The sequence below is a fragment of the Ambystoma mexicanum genome, unplaced genomic scaffold (assembly GCF_040938575.1).
Source record: "Ambystoma mexicanum isolate Mex_15411 unplaced genomic scaffold, UKY_AmexF1_1 Mex_scaf20, whole genome shotgun sequence".
In the NCBI taxonomy this organism is placed as follows: Eukaryota; Metazoa; Chordata; class Amphibia; order Caudata; family Ambystomatidae; genus Ambystoma; species Ambystoma mexicanum.
Genome location: NW_027182434.1, coordinates 250,694 through 262,711, shown reverse-complemented (window position 1 = coordinate 262,711; position 12,018 = coordinate 250,694). Strand labels below are relative to the sequence as shown.

General features: G+C 51.3%; 4 non-coding genes across 4 annotated transcripts; 3 read left to right on the top strand and 1 right to left on the bottom strand.

The window, feature by feature from the left end:
- Positions 1-2,316: 2,316 nt before the first annotated feature.
- TRNAD-GUC (transfer RNA aspartic acid (anticodon GUC)) lies at positions 2,317-2,388 on the top strand. The gene has a single exon. It is a non-coding gene; the product is annotated as a tRNA-Asp (tRNA).
- Positions 2,389-8,981: 6,593 nt separating this feature from the next.
- TRNAL-AAG (transfer RNA leucine (anticodon AAG)) lies at positions 8,982-9,063 on the bottom strand. The gene has a single exon. It is a non-coding gene; the product is annotated as a tRNA-Leu (tRNA).
- A 540-nt stretch (positions 9,064-9,603) lies between these two features.
- On the top strand, positions 9,604-9,675 carry TRNAD-GUC (transfer RNA aspartic acid (anticodon GUC)). Its single transcript has one exon. It is a non-coding gene; the product is annotated as a tRNA-Asp (tRNA).
- Positions 9,676-11,071: 1,396 nt separating this feature from the next.
- On the top strand, positions 11,072-11,143 carry TRNAD-GUC (transfer RNA aspartic acid (anticodon GUC)). The gene has a single exon. It is a non-coding gene; the product is annotated as a tRNA-Asp (tRNA).
- The last annotated feature ends 875 nt before the right edge of the window (positions 11,144-12,018 follow it).

Sequence of the window (12,018 nt, the reverse complement as noted above, 5' to 3'; positions counted from 1 at the left end):
ACAGCTCAACGCAAGAGCTCCTGGGTTTCGAAGGCTCTTGCAGCAAGCCTTCACAAAGCAGCAGGGAGCGCCGTTCCAGATGGGAAACTTGAGACTGGATGTCCAGAAAAGCAAGACGTCAGAAGCGAAACCTTTTTCCTGCAGGGTGTGGCATACCATCCGCTTGCTCATTGCGACAGAGCTGGCACTAATGAAGGAAGAGGTCAACGTTACGTTCTTCTTTAAAATGCAAGGCCAGGAAAAGTGGCAGCGGTGGGATTTGAACCCACGCCTCCGAAGAGACTGGAGCCTTAATCCAGCACCTTAGACCGCTCGGCCACGCTACCTCCCTGCTAGTCGCCGAAAGCGGAACTTGACCCGTTGCCCGGCCCGCTTTAGTGCTTTGCCTTTTCTCCTTGGAAAGTCTGGAGACAGGCAGTGGAAGGGCAGGCAAACTGTCAGGTGCGCAGAGGAGGGGAGACCATGAGGCAAGGTGGGAGTTGGGGGCAAGAAGTGAGAAAAAAACTAATCGCAAGCTAGGGCAGGATTCGGAAAGTGAAGCCGAAAAGGGGCTTAGCATGCAGCCCAGGGGTTTCTTTGACTGTCCTAAGCCCACAGGGACTTTGCCGTCCTCAGCTCATGAGACTTGAGATGGGTAGCTTGATTTGCTGAGGAAATGCGGGATGACAGATTCAACTCTGGAGTCAAACATAGCCCGGAACTATCGCCTTAAACTGAGTTTTAAGCCTGGTGCCGATAAAAAGAAAGAAATTAGCCTTAGATCGGGCAAGCCGTTTGACGGGGGAAAATGAGACCCCCTAGGCCATCTAGGTGGTCGCTGGATGCTGTGCAGACATCAGCAGCTGTTCATTTCATGCCCTCACGTCTCCTCGTTAGTATAGTGGTCAGTATCCCCGCCTGTCACGCGGGAGACCGGGGAGGTTAAACCTTTTCTGGATTTTTTTTAGTTCTTGACAAATATTCTTGAAGATTAGGCTGAGTCAAGTAGGGAATGGGTGCCAAGAACTGACTCTTTAAGAAAAAAGCACCGGCAACGCTAGTCATCGTACAATATTTGTGCACAATTGCTTACATTAGGCGGCCGGTCCACTTTATTAAGTCCCCCTCAGCACCATTTAGTGCTCCTGTTGTCTGCGAAGTCCAAATTGTAACCCTGAATCAGTTCCTCTTCTGACCCTTTGTATCATGTTACATGACGAGTAATGATCACCTGTTAGCTTTATCCCTAATTATAACTCTCACTCTTTCCCTGCATCTAACCCTAGCTCTAATCCCATCATTAACCTCGGTCCGGGCACACGCGTGAACCCTTACTCTCATCTCAGCCTCTCCTGGTGATACATCACACCTGGGATCGTTTGCTCCCTGTGGGCTGTGGGAAATTTGCTACCAGCACGCCCTGGAAGTGGGGCTCATTCCGCTGCAACGGGAGGTCTTCCCAGGACGCGTCACAGCTCAACGCAAGAGCTCCTGGGTTTCGAAGGCTCTTGCAGCAAGCCTTCACAAAGCAGCAGGGAGCGCCGTTCCAGATGGGAAACTTGAGACTGGATGTCCAGAAAAGCAAGACGTCAGAAGCGAAACCTTTTTCCTGCAGGGTGTGGCATACCATCCGCTTGCTCATTGCGACAGAGGTGGCACTAATGAAGGAAGAGGTCAACGTTACGTTCTTCTTTAAAATGCAAGGCCAGGAAAAGTGGCAGCGGTGGGATTTGAACCCACGCCTCCGAAGAGACTGGAGCCTTAATCCAGCGCCTTAGACCGCTCGGCCACGCTACCTCCCTGCTAGTCGCCGAAAGCGGAACTTGACCCGTTGCCCGGCCCGCTTTAGTGCTTTGCCTTTTCTCCTTGGAAAGTCTGGAGACAGGCAGTGGAAGGGCAGGCAAACTGTCAGGTGCGCAGAGGAGGGGAGACCATGAGGCAAGGTGGGAGATGGGGGCAAGAAGTGAGAAAAAAACTAATCGCAAGCTAGGGCAGGATTCGGAAAGTGAAGCCGAAAAGGGGCTTAGCATGCAGCCCAGGGGTTTCTTTGACTGTCCTAAGCCCACAGGGACTTTGCCGTCCTCAGCTCATGAGACTTGAGATGGGTAGCTTGATTTGCTGAGGAAATGCGGGATGACAGATTCAACTCTGGAGTCAAACATAGCCCGGAACTATCGCCTTAAACTGAGTTTTAAGCCTGGTGCCGATAAAAAGAAAGAAATTAGCCTTAGATCGGGCAAGCCGTTTGACGGGGGAAAATGAGACCCCCTAGGCCATCTAGGTGGTCGCTGGATGCTGTGCAGACATCAGCAGCTGTTCATTTCATGCCCTCACGTCTCCTCGTTAGTATAGTGGTCAGTATCCCCGCCTGTCACGCGGGAGACCGGGGTTCAATTCCCCGACGGGGAGGTTAAACCTTTTCTGGATTTTTTTTAGTTCTTGACAAATATTCTTGAAGATTAGGCTGAGTCAAGTAGGGAATGGGTGCCAAGAACTGACTCTTTAAGAAAAAAGCACCGGCAACGCTAGTCATCGTACAATATTTGTGCACAATTGCTTACATTAGGCGGCCGGTCCACTTTATTGAGTCCCCCTCAGCACCATTTAGTGCTCCTGTTGTCTGCAAAGTCCAAATTGTAACCCTGAATCAGTTCCTCTTCTGACCCTTTGTATCATGTTACATGACGAGTAATGATCACCTGTTAGCTTTATCCCTAATTATAACTCTCACTCTTTCCCTGCATCTAACCCTAGCTCTAATCCCATCATTAACCTCGGTCCGGGCACACGCGTGAACCCTTACTCTCATCTCAGCCTCTCCTGGTGATACATCACACCTGGGATCGTTTGCTCCCTGTGGGCTGTGGGAAATTTGCTACCAGCACGCCCTGGAAGTGGGGCTCATTCCGCTGCAACGGGAGGTCTTCCCAGGACGCGTCACAGCTCAACGCAAGAGCTCCTGGGTTTCGAAGGCTCTTGCAGCAAGCCTTCACAAAGCAGCAGGGAGCGCCGTTCCAGATGGGAAACTTGAGACTGGATGTCCAGAAAAGCAAGACGTCAGAAGCGAAACCTTTTTCCTGCAGGGTGTGGCATACCATCCGCTTGCTCATTGCGACAGAGCTGGCACTAATGAAGGAAGAGGTCAACGTTACGTTCTTCTTTAAAATGCAAGGCCAGGAAAAGTGGCAGCGGTGGGATTTGAACCCACGCCTCCGAAGAGACTGGAGCCTTAATCCAGCACCTTAGACCGCTCGGCCACGCTACCTCCCTGCTAGTCGCCGAAAGCGGAACTTGACCCGTTGCCCGGCCCGCTTTAGTGCTTTGCCTTTTCTCCTTGGAAAGTCTGGAGACAGGCAGTGGAAGGGCAGGCAAACTGTCAGGTGCGCAGAGGAGGGGAGACCATGAGGCAAGGTGGGAGTTGGGGGCAAGAAGTGAGAAAAAAACTAATCGCAAGCTAGGGCAGGATTCGGAAAGTGAAGCCGAAAAGGGGCTTAGCATGCAGCCCAGGGGTTTCTTTGACTGTCCTAAGCCCACAGGGACTTTGCCGTCCTCAGCTCATGAGACTTGAGATGGGTAGCTTGATTTGCTGAGGAAATGCGGGATGACAGATTCAACTCTGGAGTCAAACATAGCCCGGAACTATCGCCTTAAACTGAGTTTTAAGCCTGGTGCCGATAAAAAGAAAGAAATTAGCCTTAGATCGGGCAAGCCGTTTGACGGGGGAAAATGAGACCCCCTAGGCCATCTAGGTGGTCGCTGGATGCTGTGCAGACATCAGCAGCTGTTCATTTCATGCCCTCACGTCTCCTCGTTAGTATAGTGGTCAGTATCCCCGCCTGTCACGCGGGAGACCGGGGAGGTTAAACCTTTTCTGGATTTTTTTTAGTTCTTGACAAATATTCTTGAAGATTAGGCTGAGTCAAGTAGGGAATGGGTGCCAAGAACTGACTCTTTAAGAAAAAAGCACCGGCAACGCTAGTCATCGTACAATATTTGTGCACAATTGCTTACATTAGGCGGCCGGTCCACTTTATTGAGTCCCCCTCAGCACCATTTAGTGCTCCTGTTGTCTGCGAAGTCCAAATTGTAACCCTGAATCAGTTCCTCTTCTGACCCTTTGTATCATGTTACATGACGAGTAATGATCACCTGTTAGCTTTATCCCTAATTATAACTCTCACTCTTTCCCTGCATCTAACCCTAGCTCTAATCCCATCATTAACCTCGGTCCGGGCACACGCGTGAACCCTTACTCTCATCTCAGCCTCTCCTGGTGATACATCACACCTGGGATCGTTTGCTCCCTGTGGGCTGTGGGAAATTTGCTACCAGCACGCCCTGGAAGTGGGGCTCATTCCGCTGCAACGGGAGGTCTTCCCAGGACGCGTCACAGCTCAACGCAAGAGCTCCTGGGTTTCGAAGGCTCTTGCAGCAAGCCTTCACAAAGCAGCAGGGAGCGCCGTTCCAGATGGGAAACTTGAGACTGGATGTCCAGAAAAGCAAGACGTCAGAAGCGAAACCTTTTTCCTGCAGGGTGTGGCATACCATCCGCTTGCTCATTGCGACAGAGGTGGCACTAATGAAGGAAGAGGTCAACGTTACGTTCTTCTTTAAAATGCAAGGCCAGGAAAAGTGGCAGCGGTGGGATTTGAACCCACGCCTCCGAAGAGACTGGAGCCTTAATCCAGCGCCTTAGACCGCTCGGCCACGCTACCTCCCTGCTAGTCGCCGAAAGCGGAACTTGACCCGTTGCCCGGCCCGCTTTAGTGCTTTGCCTTTTCTCCTTGGAAAGTCTGGAGACAGGCAGTGGAAGGGCAGGCAAACTGTCAGGTGCGCAGAGGAGGGGAGACCATGAGGCAAGGTGGGAGATGGGGGCAAGAAGTGAGAAAAAAACTAATCGCAAGCTAGGGCAGGATTCGGAAAGTGAAGCCGAAAAGGGGCTTAGCATGCAGCCCAGGGGTTTCTTTGACTGTCCTAAGCCCACAGGGACTTTGCCGTCCTCAGCTCATGAGACTTGAGATGGGTAGCTTGATTTGCTGAGGAAATGCGGGATGACAGATTCAACTCTGGAGTCAAACATAGCCCGGAACTATCGCCTTAAACTGAGTTTTAAGCCTGGTGCCGATAAAAAGAAAGAAATTAGCCTTAGATCGGGCAAGCCGTTTGACGGGGGAAAATGAGACCCCCTAGGCCATCTAGGTGGTCGCTGGATGCTGTGCAGACATCAGCAGCTGTTCATTTCATGCCCTCACGTCTCCTCGTTAGTATAGTGGTCAGTATCCCCGCCTGTCACGCGGGATTCCCCGACGGGGAGGTTAAACCTTTTCTGGATTTTTTTTAGTTCTTGACAAATATTCTTGAAGATTAGGCTGAGTCAAGTAGGGAATGGGTGCCAAGAACTGACTCTTTAAGAAAAAAGCACCGGCAACGCTAGTCATCGTACAATATTTGTGCACAATTGCTTACATTAGGCGGCCGGTCCACTTTATTGAGTCCCCCTCAGCACCATTTAGTGCTCCTGTTGTCTGCGAAGTCCAAATTGTAACCCTGAATCAGTTCCTCTTCTGACCCTTTGTATCATGTTACATGACGAGTAATGATCACCTGTTAGCTTTATCCCTAATTATAACTCTCACTCTTTCCCTGCATCTAACCCTAGCTCTAATCCCATCATTAACCTCGGTCCGGGCACACGCGTGAACCCTTACTCTCATCTCAGCCTCTCCTGGTGATACATCACACCTGGGATCGTTTGCTCCCTGTGGGCTGTGGGAAATTTGCTACCAGCACGCCCTGGAAGTGGGGCTCATTCCGCTGCAACGGGAGGTCTTCCCAGGACGCGTCACAGCTCAACGCAAGAGCTCCTGGGTTTCGAAGGCTCTTGCAGCAAGCCTTCACAAAGCAGCAGGGAGCGCCGTTCCAGATGGGAAACTTGAGACTGGATGTCCAGAAAAGCAAGACGTCAGAAGCGAAACCTTTTTCCTGCAGGGTGTGGCATACCATCCGCTTGCTCATTGCGACAGAGGTGGCACTAATGAAGGAAGAGGTCAACGTTACGTTCTTCTTTAAAATGCAAGGCCAGGAAAAGTGGCAGCGGTGGGATTTGAACCCACGCCTCCGAAGAGACTGGAGCCTTAATCCAGCGCCTTAGACCGCTCGGCCACGCTACCTCCCTGCTAGTCGCCGAAAGCGGAACTTGACCCGTTGCCCGGCCCGCTTTAGTGCTTTGCCTTTTCTCCTTGGAAAGTCTGGAGACAGGCAGTGGAAGGGCAGGCAAACTGTCAGGTGCGCAGAGGAGGGGAGACCATGAGGCAAGGTGGGAGATGGGGGCAAGAAGTGAGAAAAAAACTAATCGCAAGCTAGGGCAGGATTCGGAAAGTGAAGCCGAAAAGGGGCTTAGCATGCAGCCCAGGGGTTTCTTTGACTGTCCTAAGCCCACAGGGACTTTGCCGTCCTCAGCTCATGAGACTTGAGATGGGTAGCTTGATTTGCTGAGGAAATGCGGGATGACAGATTCAACTCTGGAGTCAAACATAGCCCGGAACTATCGCCTTAAACTGAGTTTTAAGCCTGGTGCCGATAAAAAGAAAGAAATTAGCCTTAGATCGGGCAAGCCGTTTGACGGGGGAAAATGAGACCCCCTAGGCCATCTAGGTGGTCGCTGGATGCTGTGCAGACATCAGCAGCTGTTCATTTCATGCCCTCACGTCTCCTCGTTAGTATAGTGGTCAGTATCCCCGAGACCGGGGTTCAATTCCCCGACGGGGAGGTTAAACCTTTTCTGGATTTTTTTTAGTTCTTGACAAATATTCTTGAAGATTAGGCTGAGTCAAGTAGGGAATGGGTGCCAAGAACTGACTCTTTAAGAAAAAAGCACCGGCAACGCTAGTCATCGTACAATATTTGTGCACAATTGCTTACATTAGGCGGCCGGTCCACTTTATTGAGTCCCCCTCAGCACCATTTAGTGCTCCTGTTGTCTGCGAAGTCCAAATTGTAACCCTGAATCAGTTCCTCTTCTGACCCTTTGTATCATGTTACATGACGAGTAATGATCACCTGTTAGCTTTATCCCTAATTATAACTCTCACTCTTTCCCTGCATCTAACCCTAGCTCTAATCCCATCATTAACCTCGGTCCGGGCACACGCGTGAACCCTTACTCTCATCTCAGCCTCTCCTGGTGATACATCACACCTGGGATCGTTTGCTCCCTGTGGGCTGTGGGAAATTTGCTACCAGCACGCCCTGGAAGTGGGGCTCATTCCGCTGCAACGGGAGGTCTTCCCAGGACGCGTCACAGCTCAACGCAAGAGCTCCTGGGTTTCGAAGGCTCTTGCAGCAAGCCTTCACAAAGCAGCAGGGAGCGCCGTTCCAGATGGGAAACTTGAGACTGGATGTCCAGAAAAGCAAGACGTCAGAAGCGAAACCTTTTTCCTGCAGGGTGTGGCATACCATCCGCTTGCTCATTGCGACAGAGCTGGCACTAATGAAGGAAGAGGTCAACGTTACGTTCTTCTTTAAAATGCAAGGCCAGGAAAAGTGGCAGCGGTGGGATTTGAACCCACGCCTCCGAAGAGACTGGAGCCTTAATCCAGCACCTTAGACCGCTCGGCCACGCTACCTCCCTGCTAGTCGCCGAAAGCGGAACTTGACCCGTTGCCCGGCCCGCTTTAGTGCTTTGCCTTTTCTCCTTGGAAAGTCTGGAGACAGGCAGTGGAAGGGCAGGCAAACTGTCAGGTGCGCAGAGGAGGGGAGACCATGAGGCAAGGTGGGAGTTGGGGGCAAGAAGTGAGAAAAAAACTAATCGCAAGCTAGGGCAGGATTCGGAAAGTGAAGCCGAAAAGGGGCTTAGCATGCAGCCCAGGGGTTTCTTTGACTGTCCTAAGCCCACAGGGACTTTGCCGTCCTCAGCTCATGAGACTTGAGATGGGTAGCTTGATTTGCTGAGGAAATGCGGGATGACAGATTCAACTCTGGAGTCAAACATAGCCCGGAACTATCGCCTTAAACTGAGTTTTAAGCCTGGTGCCGATAAAAAGAAAGAAATTAGCCTTAGATCGGGCAAGCCGTTTGACGGGGGAAAATGAGACCCCCTAGGCCATCTAGGTGGTCGCTGGATGCTGTGCAGACATCAGCAGCTGTTCATTTCATGCCCTCACGTCTCCTCGTTAGTATAGTGGTCAGTATCCCCGCCTGTCACGCGGGAGACCGGCCCCGACGGGGAGGTTAAACCTTTTCTGGATTTTTTTTAGTTCTTGACAAATATTCTTGAAGATTAGGCTGAGTCAAGTAGGGAATGGGTGCCAAGAACTGACTCTTTAAGAAAAAAGCACCGGCAACGCTAGTCATCGTACAATATTTGTGCACAATTGCTTACATTAGGCGGCCGGTCCACTTTATTGAGTCCCCCTCAGCACCATTTAGTGCTCCTGTTGTCTGCGAAGTCCAAATTGTAACCCTGAATCAGTTCCTCTTCTGACCCTTTGTATCATGTTACATGACGAGTAATGATCACCTGTTAGCTTTATCCCTAATTATAACTCTCACTCTTTCCCTGCATCTAACCCTAGCTCTAATCCCATCATTAACCTCGGTCCGGGCACACGCGTGAACCCTTACTCTCATCTCAGCCTCTCCTGGTGATACATCACACCTGGGATCGTTTGCTCCCTGTGGGCTGTGGGAAATTTGCTACCAGCACGCCCTGGAAGTGGGGCTCATTCCGCTGCAACGGGAGGTCTTCCCAGGACGCGTCACAGCTCAACGCAAGAGCTCCTGGGTTTCGAAGGCTCTTGCAGCAAGTCTTCACAAAGCAGCAGGGAGCGCCGTTCCAGATGGGAAACTTGAGACTGGATGTCCAGAAAAGCAAGACGTCAGAAGCGAAACCTTTTTCCTGCAGGGTGTGGCATACCATCCGCTTGCTCATTGCGACAGAGGTGGCACTAATGAAGGAAGAGGTCAACGTTACGTTCTTCTTTAAAATGCAAGGCCAGGAAAAGTGGCAGCGGTGGGATTTGAACCCACGCCTCCAAAGAGACTGGAGCCTTAATCCAGCGCCTTAGACCGCTCGGCCACGCTACCTCCCTGCTAGTCGCCGAAAGCGGAACTTGACCCGTTGCCCGGCCCGCTTTAGTGCTTTGCCTTTTCTCCTTGGAAAGTCTGGAGACAGGCAGTGGAAGGGCAGGCAAACTGTCAGGTGCGCAGAGGAGGGGAGACCATGAGGCAAGGTGGGAGATGGGGGCAAGAAGTGAGAAAAAAACTAATCGCAAGCTAGGGCAGGATTCGGAAAGTGAAGCCGAAAAGGGGCTTAGCATGCAGCCCAGGGGTTTCTTTGACTGTCCTAAGCCCACAGGGACTTTGCCGTCCTCAGCTCATGAGACTTGAGATGGGTAGCTTGATTTGCTGAGGAAATGCGGGATGACAGATTCAACTCTGGAGTCAAACATAGCCCGGAACTATCGCCTTAAACTGAGTTTTAAGCCTGGTGCCGATAAAAAGAAAGAAATTAGCCTTAGATCGGGCAAGCCGTTTGACGGGGGAAAATGAGACCCCCTAGGCCATCTAGGTGGTCGCTGGATGCTGTGCAGACATCAGCAGCTGTTCATTTCATGCCCTCACGTCTCCTCGTTAGTATAGTGGTCAGTATCCCCGCCTGTCACGCGGGAGACCGGGGTTCAATTCCCCGACGGGGAGGTTAAACCTTTTCTGGATTTTTTTTAGTTCTTGACAAATATTCTTGAAGATTAGGCTGAGTCAAGTAGGGAATGGGTGCCAAGAACTGACTCTTTAAGAAAAAAGCACCGGCAACGCTAGTCATCGTACAATATTTGTGCACAATTGCTTACATTAGGCGGCCGGTCCACTTTATTGAGTCCCCCTCAGCACCATTTAGTGCTCCTGTTGTCTGCGAAGTCCAAATTGTAACCCTGAATCAGTTCCTCTTCTGACCCTTTGTATCATGTTACATGACGAGTAATGATCACCTGTTAGCTTTATCCCTAATTATAACTCTCACTCTTTCCCTGCATCTAACCCTAGCTCTAATCCCATCATTAACCTCGGTCCGGGCACACGCGTGAACCCTTACTCTCATCTCAGCCTCTCCTGGTGATACATCACACCTGGGATCGTTTGCTCCCTGTGGGCTGTGGGAAATTTGCTACCAGCACGCCCTGGAAGTGGGGCTCATTCCGCTGCAACGGGAGGTCTTCCCAGGACGCGTCACAGCTCAACGCAAGAGCTCCTGGGTTTCGAAGGCTCTTGCAGCAAGCCTTCACAAAGCAGCAGGGAGCGCCGTTCCAGATGGGAAACTTGAGACTGGATGTCCAGAAAAGCAAGACGTCAGAAGCGAAACCTTTTTCCTGCAGGGTGTGGCATACCATCCGCTTGCTCATTGCGACAGAGGTGGCACTAATGAAGGAAGAGGTCAACGTTACGTTCTTCTTTAAAATGCAAGGCCAGGAAAAGTGGCAGCGGTGGGATTTGAACCCACGCCTCCGAAGAGACTGGAGCCTTAATCCAGCGCCTTAGACCGCTCGGCCACGCTACCTCCCTGCTAGTCGCCGAAAGCGGAACTTGACCCGTTGCCCGGCCCGCTTTAGTGCTTTGCCTTTTCTCCTTGGAAAGTCTGGAGACAGGCAGTGGAAGGGCAGGCAAACTGTCAGGTGCGCAGAGGAGGGGAGACCATGAGGCAAGGTGGGAGATGGGGGCAAGAAGTGAGAAAAAAACTAATCGCAAGCTAGGGCAGGATTCGGAAAGTGAAGCCGAAAAGGGGCTTAGCATGCAGCCCAGGGGTTTCTTTGACTGTCCTAAGCCCACAGGGACTTTGCCGTCCTCAGCTCATGAGACTTGAGATGGGTAGCTTGATTTGCTGAGGAAATGCGGGATGACAGATTCAACTCTGGAGTCAAACATAGCCCGGAACTATCGCCTTAAACTGAGTTTTAAGCCTGGTGCCGATAAAAAGAAAGAAATTAGCCTTAGATCGGGCAAGCCGTTTGACGGGGGAAAATGAGACCCCCTAGGCCATCTAGGTGGTCGCTGGATGCTGTGCAGACATCAGCAGCTGTTCATTTCATGCCCTCACGTCTCCTCGTTAGTATAGTGGTCAGTATCCCCGCCTGTCACGCGGGAGACCGGGGTTCAATTCCCCGACGGGGAGGTTAAACCTTTTCTGGATTTTTTTTAGTTCTTGACAAATATTCTTGAAGATTAGGCTGAGTCAAGTAGGGAATGGGTGCCAAGAACTGACTCTTTAAGAAAAAAGCACCGGCAACGCTAGTCATCGTACAATATTTGTGCACAATTGCTTACATTAGGCGGCCGGTCCACTTTATTGAGTCCCCCTCAGCACCATTTAGTGCTCCTGTTGTCTGCGAAGTCCAAATTGTAACCCTGAATCAGTTCCTCTTCTGACCCTTTGTATCATGTTACATGACGAGTAATGATCACCTGTTAGCTTTATCCCTAATTATAACTCTCACTCTTTCCCTGCATCTAACCCTAGCTCTAATCCCATCATTAACCTCGGTCCGGGCACACGCGTGAACCCTTACTCTCATCTCAGCCTCTCCTGGTGATACATCACACCTGGGATCGTTTGCTCCCTGTGGGCTGTGGGAAATTTGCTACCAGCACGCCCTGGAAGTGGGGCTCATTCCGCTGCAACGGGAGGTCTTCCCAGGACGCGTCACAGCTCAACGCAAGAGCTCCTGGGTTTCGAAGGCTCTTGCAGCAAGCCTTCACAAAGCAGCAGGGAGCGCCGTTCCAGATGGGAAACTTGAGACTGGATGTCCAGAAAAGCAAGACGTCAGAAGCGAAACCTTTTTCCTGCAGGGTGTGGCATACCATCCGCTTGCTCATTGCGACAGAGGTGGCACTAATGAAGGAAGAGGTCAACGTTACGTTCTTCTTTAAAATGCAAGGCCAGGAAAAGTGGCAGCGGTGGGATTTGAACCCACGCCTCCGAAGAGACTGGAGCCTTAATCCAGCGCCTTAGACCGCTCGGCCACGCTACCTCCCTGCTAGTCGCCGAAA